Below are 12601 nucleotides of genomic sequence, written 5' to 3'. Positions count from 1 at the left end.
ACATGATCATTTGATTGCATGGCATCAACACATACCAACAGTAGCTCAATCAATGTGCTGTACTTAGACTTATGTTTTGAAGTCTATCCCATTTTCTTCTTAACTGTCTTTCTCCACCAGATTTTTCTCAAGTCTGCATTAAACGATACATTGCAGAGGGCCACCAACACAGACTGGATGGTATCAGATGCTCAGTTCTGACTATCTCACCCTTTATAGGTATTTTCCTACTAACTGTTGGTGACTCTTGGTCTTGCTGAGACAGAGTGAGCCAGCAGCATAACTGACAGTATAGTTCAACCTGCTGGGATACTATTAATGAACTTTCTGGGTGCATGTGGCCACAAGAAAGACATTTCACTCATGCCATCTATCTATAGGCTGCATATTGCCTGCCCAGTCACAAAGGCTTCAGGTTGCCTTCATCCTCACCTCCTGTTCTTGTAGATTGCCACTCCTCTACTTCAACTGGCCATCTGATTTTTTGTCTAGCCAGCATGATCAGTGAACAGTTGCTATCAAGAAGCAGGTCAACTCATTCACCTCATGTTGTGCCGACAACATTTCAGCAAGTATGTCACCATGGAAGAGTTGGACCACTCTGCTTATGTTCCCCCTGCCAGATTGCAGTAACCATGTGACAGGACCATCCCAGAGATAATTTAATGTCTTCCCCGTGGGAGCACTAGCCAAAGCTCAGATGGATGCTGCAAGTGCTGTGCAAGAGTAGTCTGCAAGAGCAGATACAGCCACCATAATTGTGCTGTGTTGACTGAGTAACATAAATGCCCTTGAGAAAAATGTGAGTTTGGAATGATGACCGTTTATTTCAGCCACCACAGAGTACGTTAATGAATGGTGACAATTTGCTTTTTATGCGCTGAGAAGTGTATATGTTTGGTTAATAAAATAACCAATAGCAAATACACTTTTTAGGAATATATGTACAATTATGGAAGCATAGTAGTGTCAAAATATGTTATGTAAATACACTTTGGCAAAGAATTTAGGTAAGGCATCTCAGAGACAAGAATAAATATATAAATTGATTAAATTTTGAAAACTAATCTACCTAGATACATAATATTTATTATTCTTTATCATCAAGGTAAAATAACAGCAAAACTGCAAAATGAAACTAAATGGCTTCCTATTTTCTTGCATATTGAATTGCAAATGCTCTTTATCTTCTAATGTGAAAAAATTTCCTTGCATTTCCACAATCTGACTCTATCCTGATCATCTAGTTGATCTTTATCAGATCAGAAGAAGAAAAAAAAAAAAACTTTTCTCAAAGTATTGTCTTTTCAGATATTAAAAACCCCTGCTTCTGGATTTCACATCCAGCTGTTTCCTCGATACACTCCATGATTCTGTCCATCTTTGATGCTTACGTAGCATGGTCAAGTTAATGCTGTTATTGAAACCTAGAATTTTGCATTTCTCAAATGCAGCCCAAACATTGTATCTATAGGAGTTTTTTTGCATTTAATTTCCTAGGTTCCTTTTAGGGCAAAAAACCCCCGAAAAAAAAGTCCTTAAGGCAATATAAGCACTTAATCCAACTCAAATACTAAAGAGGACATAACCTTTTAAATCATCTTAAATATTTACGATGCCATAAGCTCTTAAACTTCCTGGAATACTTAGCCTTCCTTAAAACCTCACAGTAGTCAAAGTCCCTAGAGCAACAAAAGCACCTAAACTGCTTCAAATCCTTCCAAAGGACACAACCTTTAAACCAACATTCAGGGTCTAATTTTTAGGTATATTTTTGTTTCTTCAGGTACAATTCTGCCTAGTTCCGTGCCCCAAATCAAGTAGCTAAGTATTATTCACATGGTTCCCTTGACACCATACTTTCATCTCATGGAAGATAATACACATGGAAAAGGCATAGAACATCCTGCCACACCAGGAAAGTCAATGCAAGTAATGGAAAAGATTCCCTTGTTCCTAAATGTGGTCAGAATTGAAGTCACAGAAGTAACAGAAACACAAGATAGTCATTAGAGACATCACAGTACCTTCTTCATACCTTTAAGAAATGTCTGACAATTAATCAAGTCAGGTTTGTGATATTTCACCATCAACTTCTGACAGCAATCAAGACATTTCAAAATTGACATTTACAACAACAGCAGCAAATGTGATCTTTGGGTGAGAAGTCAGCAGTAAGTATTAATACACAAGATACATTTAAAAAGTACTTGTCTAACACATATACAACCACATACTACTTCAGGACTTCGTTTCTTCTGGATGATGTCACTGTCCTGTTCATCCATTCACCTGATTTACCTTTCTAACAATTTTAGGGTGAACTTAAGTCACTCTATTTCCTTCCTTAGTCTCTTTTATATATATTTACAAACTGTCTATTTCCTTACATCCCATGATATCCAGTTTCAGCTACTGGCGCAAAAGGTGCAGTATTTTGAACTGTTTGAGTCAGTATGACTATTCAAAAAGCAATGAAAAAAAATGGGTAAGATTCAACATTATTAAACAGAAAGCTACAACGGCCACAAATGCTGGCTTTTGATTAATTCCTAAACACAGCATTTGCAGTTTTATCTTTGGCACTTCAAAAGCACTATCTTAGTATATCAAGGTATGCTACTAAGTAACTATCTACTGACTTATTCTGGAGAGTACCGGAACAGACAAGTCATTAACTCAGTGCCATACTTAGTGTCATGGAAACAAAATAATGGCTAAGGGGCCAAAAGCAAAGATTTGGATAACTAAAAGCTCATAAGTCATGTTTAAGTTCTTAACTAAAGATGCAAGCATACAGCAATCTCAAGGGCAAACACTGACCAGGATAGAAAGACACTAGAAATGTGCACAAGATGAGAAACCTGGGCAAAAAGTAGTGAATCTACTTAGAAAAGCAAACTAAATGTTTCACAACAGGCAATGAGTAGTCCATACTACAACCAGTGCTCTGTCCAATGAACTACCTCATCAGTATTGCTGCTATCAGCAACACTCTTTAGTATGAGCCATACTAAATTCAGCATAATATACATACCTCACTTGTGTGTGGGAATGTACCCCACAATTTATTACAATACATTAAATGACAGATTATGCTGCAAAGACACTCAAATTCTGGCTTTCAGTATTAGCTTCCTGGTTGTTTCCCATCTATTGATAAATAAGCAATAATGTCGCTATTGCATCATTTATCATACAACTATAGAAAAAGGAGAGCCCAACTATTGAATGGAGAGCCCTCCATAGATCACCTAGTTCTCGTATATACAAAATCTGTTTAAAATTTCCCTTAGAAATGTGAATGGAGAAGGTGAGATCAAAAATCCAAAACATTGTCCTGTAGATGACAGTTTGAATGGAAACAGACTAGATCAAAACAACTCCTATTTCAGTACAGCTTTAAACATACAAAATAGAACTGTCCACTCATGATACAAGTATGTGTGAATATTTGAAGAGACCTCTACAGTTACAGGCTCTAATTCATTATCTGCACAAAAAGCATAAATACTATATTAATCACAGGGGAGAAAGGGGTTTTTTTTACAGACCTTTTTATGACAAGGATCCACGTCATCTTGTTTAACAAAGAAAATGTCTACATTAGGAAACAGCAGAGCCCAACAAGAACAGCTTTGCACAGCAAAACAGCGGGAGCCAAGCACTTTATACTCATGAGACATGTGCTTCACGACACTTCTATTGCACACTTTCATCCCATTTTGAGAACTTGCCCTTGTTTAGCTTCAGCATAAGGAAGGTTCAAAGGGATGCTAGTTCATCCTGACACTTCTGAAATGCAGTCTGATTTGAAATAAATACTAACAGAGATGCTAACGAGGTCTGTTAATGCTAAGACGGTAACGATTTTGTGTTCTAGGTGTAAGATCCCATTATTTTTGTTTGTATGGCAGTTTGTAAACTTTTTTTTGTTTTGTTTTGCTGTGACAGATTTGTAGCTTTTATCTCTTCAGACTACATATGCAGGGACTCAGCATCATAACACAATGCCAGTATAGGAGCAACTCATTTATAGACAATGAAGAGCTTTGGAATGTAGCTTTAGGGCTTCAAACCAAATTTCTCCAAAGACACAGGAACTCTCAGCTTCAAAATACCTAAAGGTTTCTATTTCATCATGAATTTTACAGGACTTTACAATAACATATGCATGTTAGGGGATTTAAAATTATAAACTTTTAACATGCATGCACTAAATTACTGCAAAATCAATTAAAATTCATCTAGAAAAAATTGACCAGAGTCACTGATTTTTGCAGTTGAAAAAAATGGAAGTACATCTTTCACTAACATACAGCTGGAGATTGTTCACATGAGACTTCACAGATTCTGATGGTTCATCTGGAGTCCATCTCCCCCGTGCTCATCATTTTCATCAGAAACAAGAACTGAGAGATAACAGCCTCTTGGGGGAAGGTTGGTGACCTTGATTCTGCTCTCAATAACTGTCTCAGAAATCATTTATCATATCTTGCAAAAATATGGGGATAAGATGCACCCTGAGAATCAAAACATCATTTAACCACTCCACCGAAGAGCTCCTTTTCCCTAAAAGACCTGATGACAGACCATTTTTTCCTCTGAGTGAAGACACCAGCTAAAACTGTGATTCTTTCTCTGTCAGAGTAAAATTAGGGGAAGGAGGTGGAGAGAAAGGGGATCACATTTTGGTTTTATTCCACTGATGCTGCTGCCTGTCACTAAAAGATGAAGGGCTGAAATCCCATCAATCTGGATTTACAGATTTTAGGATGAAGAATTAGTATTTTTCTGTTTTTACAGAAAACTCCTTGATGTATGGCTTCATTATTGAATGTTAACAGCTGCAGTTTAAATTACAAATGAGGTTCTATTAGCATAACCCGCACTTGGTTTCTATTTAAAAATATGATTTTAGCCAAAATTGTGTCAGTTGAGAACCTATATGTTTTCATATGTTGCTAAAGATTCAGGAGAGGGGCAATTTTGTATTTCATTACCACAAAACCTGACGTCTAGTGTAACAAAAACATTAAAGAATACTTTTTAAGATACTACTGATGTCTCCTTCAACAGAAAGGACAAGAGGCCATGGTTCTTAGCAATGGTGTTGAAAAGAAGGACTTAAACAGGCAGTAGTGCTGCTGGGGCAAAATCCAAAGTGTCTTTTACAGTTGTCTCTCCAAACCAATTTTCTAAATAAGATGATTTTAAAAGCCCTAAATTGCATTGTGGAAAAACTGTTTCATTAGCTTTGGTTTCCATCATGGATGTTTTCACAAAATACACTGCACACCAGATGGTTTTTGCTCTTATATTTTGCAACTACAGTTCATGTGCAACTACTGCCTTGCCCTTGAAAAGCTGTGTTTAATGAATCTCATACCAATGGTTTTAACACAAATAAATATGCTGTTTTTTCTGACATATACATATATCAGCATATTAGAACTCACGAACTTCTTAGTCTGAATGGCCAGTTTCCAACTTCACTGTGTTTGTACAGTGTTAGCTTCTGTAATACTACACATTGCTTCAAACTGTATAATAGTAAGTGATGACGGTATTCATTCCCGGTATCTGAAGTTAACTCTTCTCAAGCAAAGCAGCCAAAACATTGGTCTCTATCACAGAGCACAACCGAGGTCTAGGTATGCACGTAAGTCAGTGGCAGAATCCAAAGCAATCCGGCAGCCTGAGCCAACTACCACTGCAAGCAGACAGACAATTTTGGATGCTTTTGGGGTTGGGATGTTCATGATGGTGTTCATATTTGTCTGTATCAAATAAATCTACTCCTTTATGCCTTAACATCTCCATGTCAAAAATATTGATCAGGATACATATGTGCACTGGGTGTGCATAGCAAGGTTTTGGCAGCGGGGTTGGCTGCAGCGGTAGCTTCTGTGAGAAGCTGCCAGAAGCTTCCTCTATGTCTGGCAGAGCTAGTGCCATGCTAAGACAGACCTGCCGCTGGCCTAGGCTCAAAAAGTTAGGGATGGTGGTAATGTCTCTGTGAGCAATGTATTGGAGAAGAGGATGAAAGTTATTGCACAGGTGCTAAACTGCATCAGAGGCAAGTATTGAGAATGTGAGAGCACACCACTTCAAACACTGAGGTCAGTAAAGAAGGAGGGACAGAAGGTCATACAATCACAGAATCATAGAATTTGTCCTTTATCTGCTGCAGGCATCAGAGGTTCCCCCACAGCCCGTGCTGCAACCCATGGTGAGGTCCTGCCCCTGCAGCCCATGGAGGCCACAGGGAAGCAGAGTCCCACCTGCAGCCCAAGGAAGACCCCACACCGGGGCGGGTGGATGCCCAAGTAAAGTTGTGACCCTCTGGGAAGCCCACACTGATGCAGGCTCCTGGCAGGACCTGTGGGCCTCTGGATAGAGGAACCCAGGGTGAAGTAGATTTGCTGTCAGGACTTATGACCTTATGTGGGACCCACACTGTATCAGTGTGTGCCTGAAGGCAGGGGAAGTGTGAGGAGTCCTCCTCACCCTGAGAGAGCAGTAGAGACCATTTGTGATGAACTGACCATAACCCTCATTCCTCCTCCCACTGTGCTGCTGAGGGGGAGGATAGAGAGTAAGGAAGAGGGGAGGGTTGGGAGGAATGTGTTTTAAGGTTTAGTGGTTTTATTTCTCATTACCCTTCCCTGTTTTATTAGTAATAACATAAAATTTCCGCCAAGTTTGCCCATGACAGTAAGTGATGAATGATCTCTTCCTCTCCTTCCTGTCCACCAGCCTTCCATTTTATTTTCTCTCCCCTACAAAGGTAAGGAGGAAGAGCGATAGAGAAGCTTTGGCAAGCACCTGATATCCAGTCAGGGTTAACACACCACAATACACTGAAACCTCCTGAATTATCTGTGTGCAACAAAGGCACGGTAACCAACAAACAGCAAAAATGATACAGTATTTCTGCATTCAGTCCACCTAACAATTTTAGTAGTCTTAGCAGTACTCCACAAGGTGTTAGGGAGATACTTAAATCATTAATGCTTTCTATAAAGTTCTTTGAAATGCTCAGATGGAATGCAGTCAATTATTACTATTATTATATATGTCATGACTTATACCCCAAAGGATCTCACCACACTTTGTTAACTCTACACAAGAATCCCTCATTACCATTCGAATGCTTCTACCTATGAAGCGTAACACTGCAGCTGTTTATCAACAGACAGTAATCCTATAAAAACATTTACTGATCTTATATGAAAAATATTGTGTTCCATTATAAATGCGTGTTTCATATCGTTTCCAATTCCTGAACAGCTCAATGCCAGAGAACTGTAACTGCATGCAGAAGGACACCAGAGTCCTTTCAGTGAAAGGCATTGGCTTAACTGTCATCCTTATTTAGTCTAGCACCCATTTCTCAGCCCCTTATACCACAGTAAAGACACCTCACATCAAACTAATACAACTTCATCTCTCACAAAGTAGAAAGTGAATAAAATTGAGTTGGAATGGACATATGGTCCAATTAATTGATGCTCTCAACCACGTAATTCAGGAATCTAACCGTCCAAAATCCACTGGAGACACAAGAGTTTATCCAGGCTGAAGAAATGAAGACATGGTGGTAAGAAGTTTTCCTTCCTCTCTTATCCAATTTGCAATTTGACAGAAGATGCATAGCATATAGGTAGTTTTAGAAAAACTATCAATATATATTTATACTTTCTAAAAATGTCTGTAACAAAACATCTTTAACTTTTTCCTTATTGGAAACTTATGTTGCTTTTACATTTTGCGTCAGATCAACAGTGTGATAGCAACTAGATTTGCTACCTACGTGGGATAGGATTGATCCCATGTGGAATTTTCTATTATTAAAAAAAAAAAAAACCCTGCTGATTTAGATGTATGTGCTGTGGACAATATTAGCTCTGTTAATTTTGATATAGTCATTAATGAGTTTCTTTAAGAGATACTCCTCAGGTTTCTATTCTCATTCGTTCCCCAGACACAGATATTTTCAGCCTGTTGGATCTACTCAGTTTTAACTCTCTAACAAGGTCGGGACAAAATATCAATCATAAAATAAATTGTATACTTCAATACAAATATGCATAATTCTTCACTACTCAAATATCTTGTGTTTAGTGGCACCTTGGCTCAATTGCCCTTTTCATTTTCTCAGAACTAGGGTTCTTTTGGTGGATTTTTCCAATAATGCATAAAGTGCCATTCAAAACTAAACATTCTTAAAAGTAGCAGAAGGATGGGAATACTACAAATACAAATCAAATAAAACCAGAAAACTGTGAAAAAAATCAAGCATATAAAACTTGTATCAACTACATAAAGAGCCAGCTTCTCAGCTTCAGTGAAGTGCTGTGTATTTACCAGCGAGGATCCTGGCCAGCAAGTACTGATATGACAGTGTTTCTAAGGGAAATATTTTGTTCATGTTTACAGCACATGGTTAACATACTGAGATAAAAACAATGATGAATGTTATTTCGTGTAAATATTAGAAAGAGAAAAAAAGAAAAAAAAATATTAACATGAGATTGCTTTCCTTCTCTAACCACTTTTTTTAAGCAAATTCGCAAGAACTTGTTTAAAAAAAAAAAAGCTTTCCTCGGGTTGAATGTAGATTCCGGGATTTAAGTATTGTCTGTAGTTTTCCACTATTACACATGTACACTGCTACTATGCAACACTTAAATAAATGTGCCATATTTTAAATAACAATAGATAGAAACAAAATGAAAGATACATCCCAGATACAAAAAAGTAATACTGAATATGAAATTAAAACTGAAAGAAAAATTTTACACACATCAATAAAGTTAGTCAGACATGAGCAGAACAGGAATACTGCTTACTACACACAATCATGTGCATTTCTTCTACAACAGGACAACTACAATACTGAGACCATCTTTGAAGCACATTCTATTATTGTCCATAGTTTCATCATAGTGATGTTAAACATAAACATGAAGTTAGTCTAGCCATTGAAGGTAATAGTTGAAATACAAGGCAATTAGACACAAAAAGATACCTAGGTTACACTACAATTTCTTTGTCATAAGTCTATATTGTAACTGAAGTACAGAAACAATATACATTCCTTCTTTTAAACCCATTAAAATACATTAAACTGTTCCATGGCAAGAAAGCGCTCCTCACGTACCTGTAGGCCTTACTATGAAAACTGGAACTGAGCAAGGTGGTACGTTATCATCCTATGTTAGGTGATGATGTTGTCATTACTCAAATACAGACAGCAGTTTAAATTGCTAAAGAAATCTACAATACTTCAATACAAATGGAAAATAGCATTTCACAATCTCATTTAACAGAAAATATTATCAATATTAGCTGATAGCAGAGCAATCTTTTTTGAACTGTAAAATCATCTAATTACTTGCTTTTAAAAATTAGCTGAAAGTACATTTTTATCTGTCACATTTTCATTCAGCCTTTTATTGCAAGCTATACTAGACCAACAATGCTAGAATCTCAAAATACATCCATTTTACTATCCTACTAGAAAGTAAGTAATGACATAGAGCTAAAATACTTGCACTTCTCGATCTAGAGTCCAAATGTAAAAAAACTCATAAAATCTACTAATAGTTCATAGTATTGAAATGGCATTTGAAGAGTCTTTTTTAATGGTTATGTACAATGTCTAAGCAATGTGGAAAATGTCCTTCTAATAAGTTCCTATGTATCACCATAATCACAAAGAAATAATATTTAAAATAATTAGTTTACTCATGTGAAAACAGGACATTTTTGTCAATGTCATAGGAAACATTCCTGCCTCCTAAGTCACACATTATGTCACATGAGATTGAAATTTATCTGCTCTAACATTTAACAGAAATGTTAGATGTCTAAACTTGTGCCAGTCACCTTAGGCTTCTTCTATTGTCAGCGACAAGAAATAGGTATCTCCAAAGGATGAATCATCTCATTTTGAGACAGACATAAAAAGAGGCTATGAAAACCCTTCCCTGGAAGCCTCCAACTCTCTTCACTGACTAAAGAAGTTGATAGTAACCTGCTTAGGTTTATACCACCTATGTTTTCAGATGGCTAACATCAAGGGACAATTATCCCATTCTTGGCATCCTTCTCAAAGAGTACATGAGAAAAGTAAGTGTAAGATGCAGAAAAATAGAATTCTCAACAAGTACAAAAATCAAAATATATCATCCCACAAAAATTCAAAAAACACGAACCTTTTGTGAAAGTAACAGGGGATCTATGCATTTGAAACACCATACAGTGTTTGATCTCCAAGCCAGGACAGACTCAATCATTTCTAGGAGCTTAGTATACAGAGTATATTTTCAGGATATGCTGACAAAGTAATATGCCTGTTCTGATTATGAGTAAGCAGTAATTTTCAAAAGCTTATAATTCAGTGCCATAGACGTTCAGAGGCATGGCAAAAGGCACATCATATTACACATTAAAGCTTCACTCTCAGATGTCAAGTCCTTGCTCAAAAGCAAAGCAGAGAGCTCCTAAACCTTTTTTTAGAAGATTGGGTTTTTTTTCGTTTTCAGAAATGATAACACCCATCTCAGGGAAGCTTTTGCATTCACCCCATAGAAAAATTGTGGACAGAAAACATCTGCCAAACTAATCAAAGCTGAAATTCAAGACGACTGACATTTGAAGAAAGATTTCCTTTTCCCTAAGTATTTCAAAACACAAGGAAGCCCCTGACTCATGGATTCACAGAAGATGGAAGACAATATTGTGAAGTCTCACTGTACATTTGCCAAGTTTTTACATGTTTGCTTTGGCATCCACTAGAATTACAGACTGTCCCAAAATGGCCATTTGCAAGTACCTGAAAACAGAGCTTATAGTGAAATTGTTATGCTGGTTTATAGGTCTCACTGACTTCTGACAAGACTTAAGGAAGACAGCTATTTCTATTTTGGCTTAATGGATCTGTCCTCCAAGGCTCTGTCACTAGTTTTGTCTGTTTTTTTAAGAAAAATCCAAAATTATACTGAAAATTTACCTTCTTTTCCATGCATCAAGTGAAAAAGATACTCATCTTAAACAGCTAAAACCCCCACCATGTGACTGTCCACATCATGTGAACTATGGTGCTAATTCATAGCTAAAAAATATTTTCACAGACTTCAGTGTGATTTTTGTAGTTATATTCACAAGTCTTTAAATATAATTTAACACAGTTCAGAAAGCTCAGAGCTTCTGCCATCTCTTATCTTTACCCAAAACTTAAGTAAAAGTCTAAACTGAATAGCTAAACTAGGAAAAAATAAAGTAAAAAAAAGAATCACAAAAATAAAATAGCAGAATTTTGTCTGATTTTGCTTATCTGTAAAGATTCCCAGAATCATAGAATAGGTGAGGTTGGAAGAAACCTCAGGAGATAATCTAGTCTAAATCCTTGTTCAAGCAGTGTCAGATGCAGTAGGCTGCTTGTCACCATGTCCTACTGCGTTTTCAGTACACTTCACGGATGGAGACTCTACTGTCTCTTTGGTCAATCTCCTCAAGTGTTTGGCTACCAAAATCTAAGGAAGCTTTTTGTATTACATTTAAATGGAATTTTCTGTATTCAATTTGTACCCATTGCTTCTCATCCTGTCACTAGGTGCCAATGAGAAAAGTCTGGCTCTGTCTTCTTTACATCCTTCCATCAGCTATTTAATGTGAGAATGAAATGTTATTCAGTACTTCGCTGTTCAGGAGAGGCAAGGATCTTGTGCCTAAATTAGTCCAACCGCTAATCATACGATATCACCCAACCCACACATCATGCTTGGTGCTATACAAAAATCAAGCTAGCATTTTTAAGATTCAGAAATTCTGTATATATGAATTATACAGTATCATGCCTACACTATAAATTACTATAAGACACCTGCTCTCTTGCTAGTCATTTGTGACCATCTTACTGGTTTTGGAGATCTGAATTTTGATTTACAAAGGATATGTAAGACCCTGCACTAGCACAGTATGAAATGCATAACAAAACAGTAGTTCTCCACTACAAAAAGGTGCCTTACTCAAGTTTCTTCCCTCTTATAAATGGCAGAGTACTAAAAATAACTGCAGGGTCTCAGACTATAGCTCACCAAGCAATTTAAGCTGTAGGAACTATCACAGCTGCCAAAAGAAGCTATTATGCAGCACTCCAAACTTTTGGCTACTAATTCCCATCCCCATCACCCTTTGTACCAGTCAGGGATCTTGGACAGCCATATGGAAGATGGCTGGGATAAACTCAACAGAAAACAAAACTGAATAACTAATTGGTTATTTTTGGCCAGATCCATTCTCCAAATTTATGAACTGCTACATCGGCTGAAGGAGAATGACAATACAGGGAGGGGAAAAGAAGCTGGTGCTGCTTCCTACGTAGACATGCCAGGTTGAAGAGTTCTTTGAATACTTAGGCTAAAGCTAAGCAGTCAATGGACAGACACAAGCTACTGAAGGAGTAATGCTGAATTCCCTAGTCATTATTTCTGTGATGAGCTGAATCAGCCTCCAGAGATTCTTCCTTCTCTCTTGAGGGCAATCAGAATCTAGAATGGTGCACTGAAATTTAGCTGCTTAGTTTCTACAT

General features: G+C 37.3%; 1 protein-coding gene across 5 annotated transcripts in view; it reads right to left on the bottom strand.

Annotated features, from left to right (window-relative positions):
* FOXP2 (forkhead box P2) overlaps window positions 1-12601 on the bottom strand; it is a 417694-nt gene that overhangs the window by 337487 nt on the left and 67606 nt on the right. The gene's annotated exons all lie outside the window — the stretch shown is intronic.

The sequence above is a fragment of the Colius striatus genome, chromosome 1 (assembly GCF_028858725.1).
Source record: "Colius striatus isolate bColStr4 chromosome 1, bColStr4.1.hap1, whole genome shotgun sequence".
Taxonomy (NCBI): Eukaryota; Metazoa; Chordata; class Aves; order Coliiformes; family Coliidae; genus Colius; species Colius striatus.
This window is presented reverse-complemented; position numbering and strand designations above follow the sequence as displayed.